Here is a 22,772-nt window from a genome sequence, read left to right on the forward strand (position 1 = left end):
CTCAAAAGCATCTGCTAAGTGGAATAAGCCAGACAGTAAAGGCTATATACTGCATGATTCTATTGGTGTGACAGTCTGGAAAAGGCAAAGGGGACAGAAATTGGATCAATGGTTACCGGGGGCTAAGGATAGGGAAAGGGAACTGATTCCAAAGAGGAGGAAAAATTGGGGGGTTATGGAACTCTTCTATATCTTAATTGCAGTTGTAATAACACAACTATATACATCTGTCAAAATATATTAATCTGTATATTTTAAAGGAGTGAATTTTACTGTATCTTAACTATACCTCAGTATGAAATCTAATTTTCCTCTCATGGTTTCCTTTTTAACTCTGTTGTCTTCTTCACTTTGAATCTCTAAAGGGCCAAAGCTTCTAATTCCAGGCCCACCCCTCCCTGGAATGAGATTACAAGGAGTCATAAGCGCTGAAGAGAACTTCTTGACAAGAAAAAGAAAGAGATGGACTGCTATGGTCTGAATGTTTGTGTTCCCCCAAAATTCATATGTTGAAATCCTAAGCCCTAAAAGTGATGGTATTAGGAGGTGGGGCCTTTGGCAGGTAATTAAGTTGTGAGGGTGGAGCTATCAAGAAGATAATTAGTGTTCATAGAAGAGATTCCCGGGAGAACTCCCAGCCCCTCCTACCACGTGAGATACAGTGAGAATTCTGCGACCTGACCCATTACAGGGCCCTCCCACACCATGCTGGCACCCTGATCTCACACTTCCAGCCTCCAGAACCGTGAGAAATAAATGTCAGTTGTTTATAAGCTACTCAGTCTGTGTTATTTTGTTATAGCACCCAGAATGGACTGAGACAGGGTCCCCCAATTGTTTCCAAGAAATCATTGGTAAAATTTGTCCTGCACAAAGAAATGCTGCTGGCCAATCATAGAATATACAGAGGAACAGAGGACAGGATCAAAGACAAGGATGCTTTCTCTCCACGTCTAAATGGAACCAGGGGAAGGCTGTCAGCGTGGTTTAGACGGAGGTTTCACAGAGTAGGCTATGGCCAGCAAGTGAAGCCGAGGCACCTTCCTAGCCCTCCCAGCTGGGAGTGTTCCAGCCACTCTGGGACGCCCCAAAGTGTAGGCACAGGGATGGCTTCCCCCACTCCACCAAGGTTCACAAAAGCCAAACGGTGACCTGACAGGGCACCTGTGAGACACGGGCAGATGTCATTTCTGCTCATGGTGCCTGGACAGTTGGCTCCAGAGCTCCTACTGCAGATGATGCCAGGTTCCCAGCCAAGGATGGGCCGATGAGGTCTCTGGTGCAGTCTAGCCATAGGGTCCTGAATCATGGAACTCACCAAGTACTGTCTTTGATGGGCTTGTCTGAGGATGGCCAGGATAGGAAAATTACTATCAAACACCAGGATCAGGCCCCAAGTATCTGGGCCTGACTCATGCCAATCCTGGGAGCAAGGTAGTGATGGGAAATGGAGTTCTACCCTGTTCTACCCTGCCAGGATAGAACAAACATTTCAGGTGTTTGTTGAAGGGACTTCTGATACAAAGAAAAAAAGAGAATGTATTCAAATTTCACACAAAATGGTTTGAAAATTCATATCCTACTACCCAAGTAGAGTCTCCTGTATAACTCTGCCCCCCACACCCACCGCAAACACAAACACAAACACACACACACACCATCACAAACACACACACACACCATCTCTCCAAAACGTTTCCACTTACACTCATCCATGTTCATCTTCAGGAGTAAGAGCAAACAAATAATGCTTGCTATTTGCCAGGTATTCCTCTAAACATCTTACTAAATTAACAACATTGAAGGTATAGTATTATCCCCATTTTACAGGTAGGAAACTGAGGCTCAGGAAGACTTAACGTGTCTAAAGTTACCTAGTTGGTAAGTGACAAAGTGGAGTTTAAATCCAGGCTGTGTGGCACCGAAGACCAGTTTCTGCCACATTTGCCGACACGTCTATTACCAGGCTCCTCACAAGTCTGTGCCCACAACCAGCACATGCCCAGCTTTTCCCTAGAGCAGACTCAGGTGCATGGAGGGAGTTGTTTGCCAAGTGCAGCCACATCCCTTCTAGAAGAGAAGACACCAGGAGTCAGGCTGGGAGGAGATTAGAGCTCATTCAGCCCACTGGTTTTGACATTTTTGTGGTTTTTTTCCATGAAATGTGATGAATGTTTCAATTCTTTCCCCAGAAAAATGCTTTACAAGTTCACAGACCCCCTGAATCTTGTCCACAAACTCCAAATTAAAGGCCCTGATCTATTCAAATCCCTTCATTTTAGAGCACCTGATTTGACAGTAAACATTCAATACACTATTACGGTTGTAGTTGTTCAAGGTGGAAAAAAAAGAAAGAGAAAATCCTGAGACTTAAAAAAAGGTGAAATGGTGGACCCAAGGCCACACAGACAGTGAGTGACTGAGTTGGAAACAAACCCAAGACTTTCAGGCCAGTGTTCTCTCTACCCCATCACCTTGAAACAAGGCCTTTTAGAGTTTTCTTTCAGCCTTTTTAGATTTTTACCTTCATCCCATAAAGACCCAAGTAGTGCCAGCTAGTTGTATGGACAGATGTGAAACAAGAGGGCAGTCAGGGAGTTGAGAAGCTCCCATGTTCCACCTCTCTCCAGGCCCCTCCTTCTCCTCAACTGTCCATGTTACCCCATTACCTTCTCACCCACACACCCCCTTACATCCACCTACGAAATACCTACGAACACAAAAGGAAGGTGGCTGCTAGCAAAGAGATCCAGATGATACCAACTGCATGATGGCGGCCTCGCTAAGCCCACATCAGGATGTACCATGATTCTCTAACATATACAGAGTCAAACAAGCCATTCTCTTCTCTCCCTGCCTTTAAAGCAATTGTCATAGGGAAGTATTGGGGTGGGGAACAGTGAAGGGATCCTTTCTTTGAGACTTCCAAGAAATATAACACCCCCTCTTCCAATGTCTCACTTGCAAAATGTACTTCCTGGTGTCAACTGAACACTCCAGGCTCACTGAGAGTCCCTTTCCTCTGGTTCAAGCTCAGGCCATCAAATCTTCAAAGATCAGAGCTCCTCCTAGCCCATTCTCCTGTCTAATTAATTCAATACCTAGTATCCTGCATTCCTAAGTCCTTTCATCTAATTCTTTGGTTATTTTTATGACCTGTCTACAGACTATTTTAAATGTCTTATTTTAGTTATTATAGCATTAAACTGAACCCAATGCATGAAGAAGGCTCTAACGAAAGATGACTAAACAGAATTACTCTTTAACTCCTATTTAAACTCCTACGACTTCTAGTTAACTCCTACTATGACTAGTAGTCATATTCAATTAATGGTATCCACCATCATGTTGGAGTTTTTAACAACATAATATAGGTCATCTGATATCTATTTTACTTGAGAGGAAATATGGCCCTTAAGTGACAGTGCATCCCTGGAGGAGGAGTAACTAAGAGTACATGGGTTGAAGAGTTGACCTGGATATATTCAGGCTCCACCATCTATTCTATACCATAGAGAGCCTCCTTCAGCCTCAACTATTGCTTTTAAAAATGAGAATAATGTTTATTTCAACATCTAAAAATGGCAAAATAAAATTAAAATACCCTATGTTGTAGAAGATTCAGAGAAAAGATGCTCTCCAAAAGCAAGTGTGATTCCTCGGGAGCACCATCTGGGAATGTGGCGGAAACGCATTGAAATGTGCAGACCTACTGATCCAGTTATTCCACTTGTGGACAAAGAATGTCACCTGCCATATCCCTAAACAAAGGATGTTACTGCCATCAAACCATCAGCCACTGCTGCAGCCCCCAGTGGTGCACCCTGAGGGGAACTCAGGAAGGAGAAAAACAGGATACTGGCCCTAGATATTCAATACTTAAGATGCATATCAAATGAATGATTTCAATGAGCCCAGAGTCTTGCATCTTCCCACAGAGAGAAAAGCGCTAAATTCATTAACTTGATGTATCTGGTTTTCTTTAATTAATAGTAATCTTACGATGTCCAACTACCTGTTTTTTTGTTGTGAAAACTCCTATATATCCTGGCTTCTCCCTCATCTCTTCGGAACAGTCCCTCAGAGATATCTGAGGGGCTGTCTCCCAAGCTTAAGTCCTCAGTAAGTCCACCAAATTAAACATAATTCTCAACTTTTAGGTTGTGCATTATTTTTCAGCCGACAGTTTTGGCAACCAAAGAAAGGACCCAGGGGAGACTTCTTTCCTTCACCTGAACTCTACAAGAACTGGAGCCTTGGTACCAGAGGCGGCCTCTTGTGCCCATCCACCACCTAAGAGAGTCGAGATGAATTTGGGTGAGTCTCTTCTTGTTCTCAGATCTCCCAATTATTGGCTTATTATCCTGAGTTTTGGCAGTGTCTAACAGGTACCTGGCTCCCCAGTTGAAAGATACTGGGGAAACCCGGTTGAAAGACACTGGGAGTTGTTCAGTTGAGATAGTGAACAATCTGGACTGGGTGATTAGGTGAGAGGCTGGACTAACACTTTTGCCTCCAACTAACACTCAGCCAGGTTTATGTTCGTCCAAACTTACACTTACAGTCTTCCCTGGTGGCACAGTGGTTAAGAATCTGCCTGCCAATGCAGGGGACACGGGTTCGAGCCCTGGTGTGGGAAGATCCCACGTGCTGCGGAGCAACTAAGCCCGCACGCCACAACTACTGAGCCTGTGCTCTAGAGCCCGCGAGCCACAACTACTGAGCCCGTGTGCTACAACTACTGAAGCCCGCGCACCTAGAGCCTGTGCTCCGCAACAAGAGAAGCCACCGCAATGAGAAGCCCGTGCACCGCAACGAAGAGTAGCCCCTGCTCGCTGCAACTAGAGAAAGCCTGTGCGCAGCAACGAAGACCCAACGCAGCCAAAAATAAATAAATAAATAAATAAATAAATAAAATAAAATAAAAACTTACAAGTACTTACTTAATTGGGAATAAAAGGAAATCTTGCCCTAAAAATGGTCAATATGGGGCTCTTATTGCATACACAGTTAAGTTACAGAAAACAGGCCATAAAACATCTTTTAAGAATTCTGACCTTAAAGAAACAAAAGCCCTTCTAGGTGGATCTTGCATTTCTCTCCTGTGAGACGTAAATATTCCACCTGATCTTCTTTAGGCATTGTGTGTGTGTGTTGTGTGGTTTTTTTGGGTTTTTTGTTTGTTTGTTTGTTTGTTTTTGCGGTACGCGGGCCTCTCACTGTTGTGGCCTCTCCCGTTGCGGAGCACAGGCTCTGGACGCGCAGGCTCAGCAGCCATGGCTCACGGGCCCAGCCGCTCCATGGCATGTGGGATCTTCCCGGACTGGGGCACGAACCCGTGTCCCCAGCATCGGCAGGCAGACTCTCAACCACTGCGCCACCAGGGAAGCCCTGTGTGTTGCGTTTTGAGAACTTAGTCTCTACCATCCAGAAGATACACATATTCTGTACATTTGTCAGCCAGTTGAATAGACTGGGATTCTGAGCAGTCTTTTTTCTGACTGTGTCAACTCTTGAGCTTTTTGACATCTTAACCTTCATTGTATCAGCTATACAAGGAAGGCCTTTACTTTCTTAGGCTTTTTGGGGGAATAAACTTTCTGGATCTTGTATAGGTGGCATTCTTCATACTCTCTTGTGGGGACACCTCTTGTGTCTTATTGGTTTGAATCACTATTAAGATATATCTCATCAATGCCCAGATGATGGATCCTTTAAATTGGAGAAACTTCTAAATTGGTAAATTTTTAAAGCGCTCTCCTTATAAACAGCTGTTTTATTGGTACTTATGAAAAAAACAGATTAGATGGTGGAAAATATATATACATATATAAAATGGTTAACCTAAGAACTATCTTAATTTAAAAAAATGGTTTGAGAATCCTTATTTGTGGTCTCTGCTTCCCCTCAATAAGTCTTATAGGTGCTAATAAAAAACATTAGGATAATTTATATTAATTAGGTTGATTAACAGGGAAGTAAGAAAAAACTGAAGTAAAGTCTAGAGACTTCCTCCCAACAAGGTGGAAATTTTAAGGGGACTCATCCCAAAAGGATAAAAATCTTTCAATGATTATTAAGAAAGGGGATAAATAAAACAGACGTTAATAGGATTAAAAACAAAAAAGTTTTGATACAACGCTACCTAAGGTTGAATGGGTCAAAGGGACCCCTTATTGGTCCCTAACTGTGTGGTCAGTCCACTCAACATGGCTGTCCTCTTGCTCTTTGTACAGCCCCTGATCAACCAGTCTCTGCTTCACCTGCACCCTACTCATGTGAACATGCTTACCCCCTGTCCTTTAGACCAGAAAGTCTCCACCTGCTAGTTTATTAAAGGGAACATCTGTCCTTGTGAGGGTCGTTGACCTGACGGGCTGCGAGGGGCATGCCCCAGCTGCTGGTTGCCCTGGTAACTGATGAGCCAACCCAATGTCAATTCCCCCTATAAATGGTAGCCTCCTTCTCCCCTCAGTAGTAAAGACTGCTGCTGTGTCCTGCCTGCCATCTGTCACACACAGTTGGATGTCATTCCAGGACCTCGTTGCAGGTGTGTAAGATCCCCTGTCTATTAAACCACTGACGTCTCTGTTGCTGTCTTGGGGTTCTTTCTTCGGTCTTGAGGCTGGGCAACTACAAGGCTTGCAGGCCCACAGAGTGCAGCCCAACAGCAACTTTAAAGGGCCCCAAACAAGTCTGCTCTATTTACCCCAGTTTAAAATATACGTATTTAAAAGGATGGAAGAAAGTTGCAGTGAGATACCTGATCAACGATTTCTTGAGCCAACTAATCAAGTGAAAAAAATTAAGAAAAGGGCCTGAGACCCTTGGCTCAGCCTCTCACTGGGGACCCCAGAGACTTTTATACAAAAAAAAAGATAAAATGGTTGGGATAAAAAGGAATGTTTCTGAACTCCTTGTAAGACCAAGGCTTGTTGATGGCATCTTAATGGAAACTAAGGTTAAAAGTATAAAAGTTGATAGAATTAAGGTAAAAGTTTATCAAAATTGGTATATTTAAATGGGCTTTATGTAAGATGGTTCCATCTCTTTTGCCTAAGTATATTGTGGGACAGACATCATGTCTCACTGGAGAATGCTTCCTCTGCCTGGTATTACAAGACACGGCATATGAATCTGCCCCTAAGGAAATATTAAATATACTAAAGGAAACCAATAGGGTTACCTGGGCCTGTACAATATAAAGTAAAAACTGGGAGCAATATTCAGGGGCAAATTAAAAAAAATAATAGAGATTTTGCTCTGGATTTAACCTCAGAAAGAGGACCTGTGTTAAATGCCTTATGCCAGCTTTTGAAGCCATGATAAATTAAACCCTAAAATTCTAGAACATAGAACTCTTGAATTTCAGTTTTGTTGGAAATCTCATTGATATAAAAAAGCAAATAAAAGAAAATATGGTTTGGCAAATCAATCTTTTAATATCATGTAGGCAACAAACCAGTTCTTTGGAGACTTAAAAGCAACTGTCTTTGTCTTGAAAATCTCTACAAATCAGAAATGTAAATATAGCCCACAATGACCTGAGCCTGAGCCTAATTAGCTCAATCAGGTAAAACCAGAAACCAAGGTTAAAAAAAAGAGAGAAAGGCCTTTTTGGTTTTTTTGCTGTACACGGGCCTCTCACTGTTGTGGCCTCTCCCATTGCGGAGCACAGGCTCCGGACACGCAGGCTCAGTGGCCACGGCTCGCGGGGCCCAGCCGCTCTGCGGCATGTGGGATTTTCCCGGACCGGGGCACAAATCCGTGTCCCCTGCATTGGTAGGCGGACTCTCAACCACTGCGCCACCAGGGAAGCCTGAGAAAGGCCTTTTTAAACTCAAACTGCTAGAAAGGCTCCCTCACCCAGAAGGCTCCCTCACTCAAAACCTAATTCATAGCCTCCTTAAGGGTTTATCAAGGAAAAGAACAAATTTTAAGTCTTTCCCACAAATAGTAAATCCTTAGTCATCTGAGCAAATAAATTTAACTTCTTCCAACTGTTATTTATAAGCTAGTAAGTTTATATTGTAATATCTGATTCATAACTAAGTTTTTTAAGTGAAACTATGAGATCTCTAGTTTTGTCTGTTTAAATGTCTGTGTACACATCATACATATGAGATGTCACTACCTCTGGATATACTCTCAAAATTAAATTTATAAAAGACCTCTATTTAGTTGACTTAAAAGTAAGTGCTTACAAACTAAATATTTCTAAATATAAAGGAAACTGGCCAGAATGAATTTCAGGTTCACGTGACCTAGGAAATATTCAATATTAAATTAATATCTATTAATATTAATAGCTTTTTAAGCTTGCTGACTTAATCAATATAGACATGTTTTTTATTGTACCAAGGTTTACTGAAGGTCAATAAGTTCATATTATTTGTGTTGCAGAGTTTGTCAGCAAAAAAAAAAGAAATTAACTTGGTATGGTGATATTTTATAAGTTTAAAGTTACCTGAGATAAGAATTTTCAGGTGAACTCTTAGGAATAATTATGTTTTGGGTATGTCTGTCTAAAATAGTTTCTCCAGATTTTTGGTAATTTGAGCTTTGCTAAATTAAGTTAAATGATGGGAATTCATAGAATATCCAGGTCATTTCAAATAATATAAAATACTGGAATATTAATTGCTAAACAAGTCTAAATTTGCCTACTTTTGTCTCCTTACAAGAGGGAAGCTAAAGGTGTTTGGGTTTATTAGACGCACATCTTGTACCACATTGAAGAAAGAAATTATTCTCTGAGAAAATGGATGTTTCTCCTGGTTATGGACTATTCCAATCAGAAAATGCTGATGGGGGCTTCCCTGGTGGTGCAGTGGCTAAGAATCTGCCTGCCAATGCAGGGGACGCGGGTTCGGGCCCTGGTCCAGGAAGATCGCACATGCCGCAGAGCAACTAAGCCCATGCACCACAACTACTGAGCCTGCGCTCTAGAGCCCGCAAGCCACAACTACTGAGCCTGTATGCCACAACTACTGAAGCCCATGCACCTAGAGCCTGTGCTCCTCAACAAGAGAAGCCACTGCAATGAGAAGCCCATGCACCACAACGAAGAGGAACCCCCGCTCACCGCAACTAGAGAAAGCCCGCAAGCAGCAACAAAGACCAAATGTAGCCAAAAATAAATAAATAATTTTTTAAAAAAATTCTGGTATGACAAACAATTCACAATTACTTGTTCCTTGTCAGTTTTCACTAGAGATTAAAGTTTTTTAGGGTTAAATTTTTAATATGTAATTAAAGCTAATAAAATATATTAAGGGAAACATTTCAGTATGCAAGGAGAACGTGACTTTCAGCAAAAGAAGGTATGAGGAATGGAAGTACATTGTGTTAAGGGGAAATAGTGATTTTTGTCCTACAACTGGTTGTTTCTGGATGGAAAAAGGAACTAATATAGATACAGAAAGTTGTGGAAGGTTTGTAGAAAGGGAGCTCTGAAAAAGGAGTTTTATGCATGGTCAGGCTGGGATCAGATTAAACTTAATTAGGCGAATGGCTATTGTTCTTAAAAGTAGGCTGTTGCAGGACTGGATTTTGTTCTTCTCTCTGTTAAGAGAACAAAGTTTTCTTAGAATACTGCTTTTGATAACAGATTGTGTGAGCTTCTTTGCCTTTAAGTGATCTGCATCTGTTTTTGGAAATCTTTTGTCACTTTGGTTAAGTGAATAAGTATTATTTTGTAACCAAGCAGGACCCTATGCGGCCTTCCCAGGACAGACCTCTCTCCCCATATCCTCTGCCTGCCTCCTCTTTGTAGAAAAGCTGGGTCTCCCAGGCCTCCCCTGAGTCACAAAAGCCTTGTTCAAGAATTAATCATTGAAATAAGTCAGACAGAGAAAGACAAATACTGTATAATATCACTTACATGTGGACTCTAAAAACTACAACAAACTAGTGAATATAACAAAGAAGCTAACTCACAAATAGAGAACAAACTAGTGGTTACCAGTGCAGAGAGGGAAAGGAGGAGGGGCAATAAAGGGGTAGGGGATTAAGAGGTACAAACTATTAGGTATATAATAAGCTACAAGGATGTATTGTATTGATACAACATGGAATATAGCCAATATTTTATAACTATAAATGGAGTATAACCTTTAAAAAATTGTAAATCACTGTATTGTACACCTGTAATTTATATAATATTGTACATCAACTATACTTCAATTTAAAAAAGCAAATGATACAATTAAAAAAATGTTAAAAAAAAAAGAGAATTAATAATTTAAAGGATGAGAACATGTAGTGACAAAAATAGCAGTTGGGCTAGGAAAACTGTTTTACAGATGCTAAAACCCCCACCAAATGGACGAAGTTAACTACTTGATGACCATGAACATGTCCAGACCTACTGGAGCCTGAGAACTGATAATGTTAATTGACACTGCCCTGTTAACCTCACCATCAACCAATCAGAATTGTGCATGAGCTGATCACACATCCTCCTATTCCCCTCCCTCACCTTGTCTTTAAAAATGCTTCCCCAGTAGAAGAGAACATAGGCAAAATATTCTCTGACATAAATCATAGCAAAGCATTCTTAAGTCAGTCTCCTAAGGCAAAAGAAATAAAAGCAAAAGTAAACCAATGGGACCTAATTAAACTTACAAGCTTTTGCACAGCAAAGGAAACCATAAACAAAGTGAAAAGACAACCTACAGAATGGGAGAAAATATTCCCAAATGATGTGACTGACAAGGGCTTAATTTCCAAAATATACAAACAGCTCATACAGCTCAATATCAAAAAAACAACCAAATCAAAAAATGGGCAGAAGACCTAAATAGACATTTCTCCAAAGAAGATATACAGGCAGTCAACAGGCACATAAAAAGATGCTCAACATCTCTGTTAGAGAAATACAGATCAAAACTATAATGAGGTATCACTTCACACCAGTCAGAATGGCCATCATCAAAAAGTCTTCAAATAATGAATGCTGGAGAGGGTGTGGAGAAAAGAGAATCCTCATAAACTGTTGTTGGGAATGTAAATTGGTGCAGCCACTATGGAGAACAGTATGGAGGTTCCTTTAAAAAACTAAAAATAGAGTTACCATATGATCCACAATCCCTTCCTGGGCATATATCCAGAGAAAACTCTAAAAAAATATATGCAGGACTTACCTGGTGGTCCAGGGGGTAAGACTCCACACTCCCAATGCAGGGGGCCCAAATTTGATCCCTGGTTGGGGAACTAGATCCTGCATGCATGCTGCAACTAAGATATCCATGTGCCACATCTAAGACGTCCACATGCTGCAACAAAGGTCCCGCATGCCGTAACTAAGACCTGGCGCAGCCTAAACAAATAAATAAATATTTTTTAAAAAAGATACATGCACCCCAATGTTCACAGCAGCACTACTTACAAGAGCCAAAACATGGAAGCAATCTAAATGTCCATCGACAGATGAATGGATAAAGATGTGGTATATATATACAATGGAATATTACTCAGCCATAAAAAATGAAATAATGCCATTTGCAGCAATGTGGATGGACCTAGAGATTATCATACTAAGTAAGTCAGAAAGAGAAAGACAAATACCATATGATATTACTTATATGTGGAATCTAAAATGGTACAAGTGAACTTATTTACAAAACAAACAGATTCACAGACATAGAAAACAAACTTATAGTTATCAAAGGAGAAAGGCGGGGGAGGGGTGGGGATAAATTAGGAGCTTGGGATTAAAACACACTACTATACATAAAATAGACAAACAACAAGGTCATACTGTATAGCACAGGGAACTATATTCAATATCTTGTAATAACCTGTAGTGGAAAATAATCTGAAAGAATACATATGTATAACTTAATCTACACACCAGAAACTAACACAACATTGTAAACCAACTACACTTAAATTTTTTTAAAAAGCTTTCCTGAAACCCACTGGGGAGTTTGGGTCTTTTGAGCATGAGCCACCCATTCTCCTTGCTTGGCCCTGCAATATACCTTTCTCCATCCCAAACTGACATTTCAGTTAGTTTGGTCCCACTGTGCATCAGGCACACAAACCTGGGTTCAACAACAGTTTCACAGTGACCTATGATCCTATATGACCAAGTGTTTTGAAACCTTTTTGATATTTTTTGACAAACTTCGCAAGTATCGAATTTTAAATAAAGTTCTTTTGACTTCCAGCTGACTTTGGGATGCTTCAAAGGGCCTTGAAACATCCCAAAGAGAGATATTAAAACTAATTAGGTTTATTTATGTTATATTACATGGGAAACATTATCAAAAAGTGGTTATAAAATCATCTTAGGGCTTCCCTGGTGGCACAGTGGTTAAGAATCTGCCTGCCAACGCAGGGGACACGGATTCAAGCCCTGGTCCAGGAAGATCCCACATGCTGCAGAGCAACTAAGCCCATGTGCCACAATGACTGAGTCTGCGCTCTAGAGCCCGCGAGTCACAACTACTGAAGCCCACATGCCACAACTACTGAAGCCTGCATGCCACAACAACTGAAGCCCACGCTCTGCAACAAGAGAAGCCACCGCAATGAGAAGCCCGTGCACCGCAACAAAGAGTAGCCCCCACTCGCTGCAACTAGAGAAAGCCCGAGCACAGCAACAAAGACCCAATGCAATCAAAAATAAATAAATAATTTAAAAAAAAATCTTAGGTTAGATGTCATTAACATAGATATTCTAAAAGTTATATAATTCATAAAATTCTGATATGTCTTGGTATAATATTATCAGTTGTAATTCTAGTTATTTTAAAATGTTGTATGTCACAGAAATATCCAAGTTTCTTGTTGATTACATTGTAATCAGAACTTTAACCACACCGAAGTCTTGTCAAAGACTTATAGACAATCACTGTTTTACTCTGATGCTTCTAGAAAATGAAGATCTTCAAAAAGATTTATAAAAAGAAATTTTTGACAAATATAAGTTTCTGATAACTTTTAGATCATACCACTGAACTGGATAAGAAATTACAAAACTCTAATGGAAAATCTACGACATCATCCAGATCAACAGGAATTAATTACATGGGAGTAAAGGAACTGATAAATGATTTATAATTTTAACAACTTCTTTCTGAAATATACTGGCTTTTAATCTTTGTTTTCCAGAAAACAAAACTTTGTTTTCCAAAAATCCTCTTACAGTATGACATACAACAAGTTGATAAAGTTTACCTTGTAAACGAAGATGAAACACGTGTCTTTTTCTCTCTACCTGATCTTTCCAGAATTTGGCCTCTCTGACACCCCTGTGTACTTGATGACTTTTTGTTATCAGATTACAGCTAGTTATACTAATCATGTTTTAGTTTGTTCTCTCTTGTTTTCAAATTACACCTTGTGCCTCTCTGTGCAACTATGACTTTATTAATGTTACTAGCTGTATTACTTATACCCTGTCTGTTTTATAAGATTATTGTCTCTTGCATTAACAAATGTATAACCAGGCCTTCAACAAAATTAATGATGGCTAAATGTCTTGAGGCAGTTGATCATATATAACTCTACATAGAACAGTTATAATAGTGCAACTCTAGATATGGGAAGAGGCAGCAAGGGAAAACATTCCTTGGATCATAATATATTATCAGAGAATTTTAGATCATCAGCAGGGCCTAATCAAAAAATTAGCACATCAAGTGGCCTATCAACAGAATCTTCCCCTGATCTAGGAATGAACCTTCCTAGTGTCACGGGACAAAATTAGTCATGAAATGCCTCCCAAAGATTGGTCAAATCTATGACCAAGAGGAGGCCCTGTGGACAAAGAATGTTGCCTGTCATATCAGTAAACAAAGGATGGTGCAGCCATCAGCTACTGCGGCCAGCCCTGATGGTGCACCCTAAGGGAACTCAGGATGGAGATAAACAGGATACTGGCCCTAGATAAGGTGTGTATCAAAGGAATAATTTCAATGAGCCCAGGCTCTTGAACCTTCCCATACACAGAAAAACCCTAAATTCATAACTTGAGGTCTGGTTTTCCTTGACAGTAATCTTTTGATGTTCCAATTACCTGGGCTGTTTTTCGTTTCTGTTTTGTTTTTGCAAAAATTCTTATATATCCTGACTTCTCCTTACTCTTTGGAATAGTTCCTCAGAGCTATCTGAGAGTCTGCCTCCTGGGCTTAAGTCCTCAGTAAGTCAATAAAACATAATTCTCAACTTTCAGAGTGTGCATTTTTTTCATTCAACACACTTTTAGGCAGTTATCCTAAGAACATAATTAAAGATATGTTAAAAAAAAAAAGATATGTGCAGAGACTTAACTGCAAGGACATTCATCTCAATATTGTTTGCAAAAGTAAAAAACTGGAGTCAACTAAATGCTAGCAGTAAATGACTAGTTTATACTATAATTTACTTAACCAGACAATGGGATATTATGCAGCCATTAACAATTATGCACAGGGGAATATTTAATGACATGAAAATATGTTCACAATGCCCTAAGTAAAAAAAAAAGCAAGCTTAAAAACAATTTAAAGGGGGACTTCCCTGGTGGCGCAGTGGTTAAGAATCTGGCTGCCAATGCAGGGGACACAGGTTCAAGCCCTGGTCCGGGAAGATCCCACATGCCGCGGAGCAACAAAGCCCCTGTGCCACAACTACTGAGCCCACGTGCCACAACTACTGAAGCCCACACGCCTAGAGCCCATGCTCTGCAACAAGAGAAGCTACGGCAATGAGAAGCCCACGCACCTCAACGAAGAGTAGCCCTCACTCACCACAACTAGAGAAAAGCAAGTGCGCAGCAAAGAAGACCCAACACAGCCAAAAATAAAATAAATAAATAAATTTATTTGTTAAAAAAGTTAAAGTATATAACATCCCATTTTTTAATTTAGAGATAAACAGGCATTGAAAAGCTCTGAGAGGCCAGCATCAAGATGTTAACAATGATGGCTTTAAGAGTGATTTCTATTTTTTTCCTTTGTGATCTATGTATTTAAATTTTCCACAATAAGCACATTGCTTTTCCAAGCAAACCTATTTGTATTAATAGTATATACTTTGTTCACAAGGTTGCAGTGAGGATAAAATAGGATAATGCACCTGAAAAACACTTTCAGTAGTGTAAAGCACTATACCAATATTACTGATACCGAAAGCTCAGCTTCTCTGTACACCAGTGCCAAATTGAATCTTGGAGGCAAGAGTTTTGGGTGAAGTAGAAAAGAATAGCTTTGGGACTTCCCTGGTGGTGCAATGGTTAAGAGTCCGCCTGCCAATGCAGGGGACACAGTTTCGATCCCTGATCTGGGAAGATCCCACATGCCATGGAGCAACTAAGCCCGTGCGCCACAACTACTGAGCCTATGCTCTAGAGCCTGCAAGCCACAGCTACTGAGCCTGTCTGCCACAACTACTGAAGCCTGTGTGCCTAGAGCCTGCTCACCGCAATGAAGAGTAGCCCCCACTCGCCACAGCTAGAGAAAGCTTGAGCAGCCACAGGACCAAACGCAGCCAAAAAAAAAAAATTAATTAAAAAATAAAATTTAAATAGATAAATTCTATTAAAAAAAAAAAAGAAAGAAAAGAATAGCATTATTGCTTTGCCAGGCAAAGTGGGCCAGAGCAGGCTAATGCCCTCAAAGCTGTGTGTCCCAACTTGGATAAGTTTTATAGTAATGGTTCAAAGAGGACATGATCAGCTCATAGATGTTCTTCTGATGGGTTAGTGGTGAGGTAAGTAGGAGTCAGCATCATCAGCCTTCAGGTTCCAACTGGTCTGGGGTCTACATGCTTGTGGGCAGCATACCATCTTTAATCTTTAACTTCTCTCATCTGGACGGGGTTTCAGTATCTGCAAAATAGCTGAAAGATATTGTGGTGTGTATCCCTTGATGGGTAACCAGGACTCTGCCCCAAGGCTGCACTATTCTTTCTCTCGACTCTTTGTTTCTCCCTTGTCTTGCATCCCCCTCTTTCCCTAATTAACAACTGCTTGAATCTGCCCATTGGAACTCAGGGGAGGTCATGGAGGCTGAATGAAGGTAATCAAAGAAATGGAGGGATACAGAAAGGCTTTGTGCGCAGGATCCCCACAGGGCCCTGCTTGGTAGCACTATGATCTACTCTACCTAAACCTGGGTGTCCTTCCCCATCATTCTTGTATAGAACCTGTCTTCCTATTTGAGATCTCCTTTGTTACATTCTTCTATAGGTCATCTCCACACCAGTTGACCACCAGACAATTCCTTCTTCCTACCCTCAAACTGTAGCAGACCCGTTTCTTCATCCATCTTACCTTTATACATTAACAAATGCTCACATAGTTAGCAAACCATGGGGCTTGTCTTTTTTTCATAAATAGTAGATTATTAAAAACCCAGTGATATTATGCCAGTGAAGAGCCACATTTCCATTTATTCTTTTCCCATTTCCAACCCCTTCAATTGTTACTCTGCTTTGTCTCTTCATATCCTACTCTCTCCACTGTGTTCACTACCCCCATCCCATTTATAGATCTGCTTAAGCCTGTAACCTCTCTTCTTTCTTTCATTCCTTCATCTATTCATCCAAAAAATATTGTTTGGGGGCTTCCCTGGAGCCGCAGTGGTTGAGAGTCCGCCTGCCGATGCAGGGGACACGGGTTCGTGCCCCGGTCCGGGAAGATCCCACATGCTGCGGAGCGGCTGGGCCCGTGAGCCATGGCCGCTGAGCCTGCGTGTCCGGAGCCTGTGCTCCGCAATGGGAAAGGGCACAACAGTGAGAGGCCCGCGTACTGCAAAAAAAAAAAAAAAAAAAAAAAAAAAATATATATATATATATATATATATAGTTTGGTTGCATGATATGCAACAGTCACTGACTAGCTGCTGGGCCATAAAAACGAATAAAACACAAAGCAAGTGGAAGGAAGGACAACATAGGTGATAGGGGACAGATGAGTAAAGACTCAGAGGTAAAAAAGAGCATGGCATTACAGAAGACCTAGTTTTATTAGAGAGTGAGTATTGAATGAGACACTGCTGCTTCCAAGCAGTCAGGAACCTGCTAGAAGCTATTGCTCACACAGACCTCACAGTCCTGAATCAGCTGGGGAGCACCAGGGCCACTGTGAAAACTCACATACAAGAAGTTCATACATCCACTTACCAACACTGCCAGAAGAGAATGGGGTAAATGTCTCGGGCTTCTCTTCTGCTTTCCACAGTTGCCAAGATCCCCTCATTGGCAGAACATAAACTACAGCAAGAGGGCTGAAAGCAAAGGAGTCTGGGGAATCCTGTTCCCAGGTTTCCAGACTTTGTGATACAAAGGAGAGCACACAGTGTGTGGAAGAGGCACTGACTGCCCAGGGCACCCTTCCTCCAGGCCCTTATTACAGTTTCGTTCTTTCCTCCAGCATACAATGGGATGGATGCTGGATTCTGCATTTATTTCATTCAGTCTCCTATCACAGCTGCTTTGCTATTCCAACCAGGTTGTAACACTCTGAGAAGAAAGTCCACTTGTTTGAATCCTTTTTTTGAATCCCCTCAATGCCTGGCAAGCATATTGCTTCACACACAGAAGATACACAATAGATATATGCAAATAGCTGCAGTGTTGAAACTTGAATTCTGGCCTTCTGGCTCCCAATTCAGAGTTCCACCCAACATCACTCAGTCTTTCTTCATTAACAGGATGTCTTTTATTTTTAATGGAAGTTAAGTATGTGTTTGAAATTGCTCAGTTCGGTTTTGCTTACCAGAGAAATTCCTCTAGAGTAAAAAGAACTGAATAGACTACAATGATTGAAAAGTTGTCAGCAGACACGGGGTCAGATTAGTGGAACATTGGTATCTATGAAGAGTAGTTTCAACTTTCCAGTGAGGTAATGATGAAAAAATAAATGGGACTGAAGAAAACTGCGGCTGGACCTAACCAGCTATTTTTGCAGAATAGGTCAACTCAATCTCATCTGTTTCAAACTAATGGAGAAGCAAACAGATGGTCTCTCTACAGTTTTAGTAGTAAATAATAAGCTCATGATGTCGATAGGAGAACCAAGACAAGAAAGCTGATTAGATTTGTTATGGAATTTTTCTGTTAAGGATGAATCTGCAGCTTAAGATGATAATAACAATCACTCAAGTGCAAACTGATGTTGTTTGGTTTTCGTTTTTTTTATTTTTGCCCATGTTGGGTCTTCGTTGCTGCGTGCCAGCTTTCTCTAGTTGCAGTCAGCGAGGGCTACTCCTAGTTGCGGTGCGCAGGCTTCTCATTGCCGTGGCTTCTCTTGTTGCAGAGCACAGGCTCTAGGCACGCGAGCTTCAGTAGTTGTGGCATGTGGGCTCAGTAGTTGTGGCTCCCGGGCTCTAGTTGTGGCACACGGGCTTAGTTGCTCCGCGGCATGTGGGATCTTCCCAGACCAGGGCTCGAACCCATGTCCCCTGCATTGGCAGGCGGATTCTTAACCACTGTGCCACCAGGGAAGCCCCCAAACTGATGTTTATTGGGTGCTTCTCATGTGCCAGGCACCACTCTAAAAATTGTGTATGATCTCACTTAAACCTCATGAGAACCCCATGTGGTACTTTTACAGATGAGAGAACTACAGCACAGAAAAGGTAACTGACATGCCTAAAGACACACATCTAGTAAGTAGTGTCATCAGGATACAAACCCAGGCAGTCTGAGATGATCCTCATGCTTAGCCACTGTTCTATACAGCCAGAAATGTGGCACCTGGGCAGTTATCACTCACTGTTAAAAATTCAGACAACTATGTCAGTAGCTGTTTGAGACTGTCAGTAATGACTATATCAAACAAATCATTGTACTTAACATTACTCTGACTCATGAATTCGCTAGTTGCTATTACCTGTTTACATATATGAACCAAAGTGTCTCATATATATAACTTTATAACATTAGATAAATGTCACTTAACTTTTCTGAGTTTTATTCCAGATCATGCAACACTTTTTCTTTCTAGTTTATTAGACAAAATGTGGAAGAGAGTCTGCCAAGGAATTCCAGAAGTTTACTAGCAAATGAACAGGCAACGGAAATGGTTAGATCAAGTTAGAGCTGAGCAGGATCACACGGTGCTCCTCTGCCCTCCAGAGGCCATTCTGACTCCAGCCTGGGTCAGGCGCCTGGGAGTCTGAAGCTGCTTGAGAGGTCTAGCCTGACCACAGGGCATCTGGGAAGGCCAAGTGGATGCCAAAACCATCCTAAAATGTGCATTCCACTTCAGAATAGATCTGAAAACCTATCTTCCATCTCCTCTCCAACCCAACACAGCCTTTCTATGGCAAGCTCACGCTCTGGGGCAGGAGCACTGATGGGAACCATTTTCACTATAAAACTAAGACTGGGGCTTCCCTGGTGGCGCAGTGGTTGAGAGTCCGCCTGCCGATGCATGGGACACAGGTTCGTGTCCCCGTCCGGGAAGATCCCACATGCCGCGGAGCGGCTGGGCCTGTGAGCCTTGGCCGCTGAGCCTGCGTGTCGGAGCCTGTGCTCCGCAACGGGAGGGGCCACAACAGTGAGAGGCTCGTGTACCACAAAAAAAAAAAACAAAAAAAAAACTAAGACTGAAGTTGAGCTCTATCCAAGGCCCAACTGGAGTGGTGATTGTTTATCCCTCCCCACCTGCTCCTGCTGTTTCTCTTCCCCCATTCTCATTAAATAATGCTTAATCCTGCCAATATCAGTCACTTTAAGTCATTAAATAACCCAGCACCCTGGGATATTTTAAGGGGCCAAACTCTCAGTGGGTATCTATTCCTGAAGCGAGCTGAATTCTCACTAAGGAGCCAGATCAATAAAACGCTGGTCTAAGAGTCAAAATAGCAGGATGGCTCTTGCTCTCCCCTCTTCCCTGCCCTTCCTTGCCCAATCTTTGAAGGTGGCAGTGTAGCTGCCAAAAAGGCAGCCACAGGGAGAGAACAAACTAAGGCAGATGCTGGCCAAGGAAATGGCATCAGGGCTGAGACTGAGAAGTTGGCAGGACCAAGAAGAAGGCCAGCCAAGTAGGCAGTCTTTGTGGTTGGGAGATTGGTTACATACAGGAAGATTGAGAAATAAGTAAATATATGACAATGAGAGCCAGGCTTATCAGGGCCTGAGGAGGAATTTACACAAATGGAATGGAGGAAGACTAGAAAAAAAACAGAGGTATTGGACTGGAATTAGAGATTTTGGTGTGAACTCATACATGATGAAATAAATAGATGATAGATAGATAGGAAAGATCATCAGTGGATGCCTGTGATACATAGGTATTATAAGCATACTAAACACCCAGATCTTGGTTTCTAAATACCATTCTCCACTAAAAGGAATCGGGGGGGAGGGATAAATTAGGAAATTGGGATTGACATATACATGCTACTAGATATAAAATAAATAACTAATAAGAACCTACTGTGTACTCAATACTCTGTAATGACCTATATGGGAACAGAATCTAAAAAAAAAGTGGATATATGTATATGTATAACTGGTTCACTTAGCTGTACAGCTGAAACTAATACAACATTGTAAATCAACTATACACCAATAAAAATTAATTTAAAAATAAAAATAAACAAATAAAAGGAAACAGGGCTCCTTGAAGAAATGGCTGATTCCAGGACCGGGGCATAAAATGAGCTTGGAACATCCTGTTGTAGCAGAAAATAAGGAAGTGCTCAAAGAATACTTTGATATGTCCAAAGGACATGGGACTCAGCTTGAGAGGGTTCACACTAGCCAAAACTGGAACAATCGGGTGGGATAGGGAGGGTGGGAGGGTGGGAGACACAAGAGGGAAGACATATGGGAACATAGGTATATGTATAACTGATTCACTTTGTTATAAAGCAGAAACTAACACACCATTGTAAAGCAATTATACCCCAATAAAGATGTTAAAAAAAAAACAAAACTGGAACAATCTGATCATCATAATAATGTTATAATAATGATAGATCTTAATCCATTGACTAACATAGGAATCCATGAGTCCATACTGATATGAATAAATGAATGAAAGAATGACTGAATAAGAAAGAAGAGGGGACTTCCCTGGTGGTCCAGTGGTTAAGACTCTGTGCTCGCAATGCAGGGGTCCCGGGTTCAATCACTGGTCAGGGAACTGGGATCCCAAATACCAAAGAAAAAGAAAAAAAAAAGGAAGGGAAAATGCTTTCTGACAATTGAATGTCATCTAGTAATGTAGAAGGAATGATGGACGTTAAAAATCACCATGTGGCAGCCATCATATTGGTGGCTGATTTAGGCAGGAGTCATCAATGGATACTAAGATTGGTGACTAAAGTTTGATGAGGAACAGGATATTGGGAGAGTCTTGGACTATCTCCCTACAAAACACTATTAAATTGCAAATGGGAAAATGATGACATCACAGTGGAGAAACTTGGCAGTATCAACTTAGCCAGGTGATCTTGGTTAACCTCATCAGCAATGGGACAGGTTGATATTGGATATCTCCCAATGTGATTCTCTAAGAAGAGCACAGCATCAGTTTGTTTGTTTGTTTGTTTGTTTTGGGGAGGTTGGGTGGTACTCCTGCCAAGAATGTATGGCCTGAGTCTGGATGTGAGGAAGCATCGGACAAACCCCAATCAACGGTACTAACAGAATGAAACATGTATACTCTTTAAAACTGTCAACGGTCATGAAAGACATTAACATTAAGGAATATTAAGGAACTATTCTAGGTTATAGGAGATTAAGGAGACATGACAACTAAATGCAACATGATACTGGATTGGATTCTAGACCACAGAAGAGAGGAAGAGAATGGGATAGTTGTCAAAATTTTAACAGGGTCTATGGATTGAATAATAGTGTTGTATCAATGTTGATTTTCTGATTCTGGATGGTTATAGTATGATTATATATGAAAGTGCTCTTATTTGGGGGAAATGCACTGTGGTATTTAAGGGACGGGTCATTATGTTTGCAACTTGTTCTCAGAGAAAGAATCATCATATACATTAGAGGGAAAGAGAAATATGGTAAAATGTTAAAAATTAGGGAATATAGGTAAAGAGAATATGGAAGTTTTGTGTACTGTTCTCGCAACTTTTCTCTCAGTTTGAAATTATCTCAAGATAAAATATTTTTAAATGATATGCCATACTGACTAAAATTAAAAAGACGGATAATGCCTAGTGCTACCAAGGGTATGGAAGAATAGGAACTCTCATACATTGTTGTGGGCTTATAAATCGGTACAACTACTTTGGAAAACTGTAAGGCTGTCATAAATATACCCTATGACTCAGTAATTCTTCTCCTAGGTATACACCCCAGATGCTCACATATGTGCACTACACATATAAGAAGGTTTCACCAGCACTGTTTGTAATGGTCAAAAACTAGAAAAAATAAATCTCTATCAGTTATCAATTACTGCAAAACAAATTATGCCAAAAGTTAGCAGCTGATAACATAGACATTAACATCTCACAGATTCTTTGAGTCGGGAATCCAGTGTGGCTTAGCTCTTAGCCTGTCATGATGTTGCTGTCAAATTGTCAGCCATTGGACTGCAGTCATTTCAAGGTTTGCCTGGAGCTGGAGAATCTGCTTCCAAGCTCATTCATCTCTCACCATTTGGACCTCTCCAGAGGGTTGACTCATGACATGACACTGATTTCCCCCAGGTAAGCAAACTAAGAAAGAGAACCCACAATGGAAGCCACAGTCTTTTTGCAACCTAATCGCAGAAGTGAAAACCCATCACTTTTGCCGTATTCTATTCATTAGAGACTGGTCACTGGGTCCAGCTCACACTCAGGGAGAGAGGATTACAC

General features: G+C 41.1%; 1 long non-coding RNA gene and 1 other non-coding gene across 3 annotated transcripts in view; one reads left to right on the plus strand and one right to left on the minus strand.

Annotated features, from left to right (window-relative positions):
- Positions 1-22,772, minus strand: part of LOC115852104 (uncharacterized) — a 100,753-nt gene that overhangs the window by 63,447 nt on the left and 14,534 nt on the right. For both annotated transcript variants that reach the window (XR_009563072.2, XR_009563071.1), the window contains exon 2: positions 11,145-11,320. This is a non-coding gene — a long non-coding RNA (uncharacterized lncRNA). The remainder of the gene's footprint in view (positions 1-11,144; positions 11,321-22,772) is intronic.
- TRNAA-CGC (transfer RNA alanine (anticodon CGC)) lies at positions 21,013-21,085 on the plus strand. Its single transcript has one exon. It is a non-coding gene; the product is annotated as a tRNA-Ala (tRNA).

Source organism: Globicephala melas, chromosome 2 (assembly GCF_963455315.2).
Source record: "Globicephala melas chromosome 2, mGloMel1.2, whole genome shotgun sequence".
NCBI lineage: Eukaryota > Metazoa > Chordata > Mammalia > Artiodactyla > Delphinidae > Globicephala > Globicephala melas.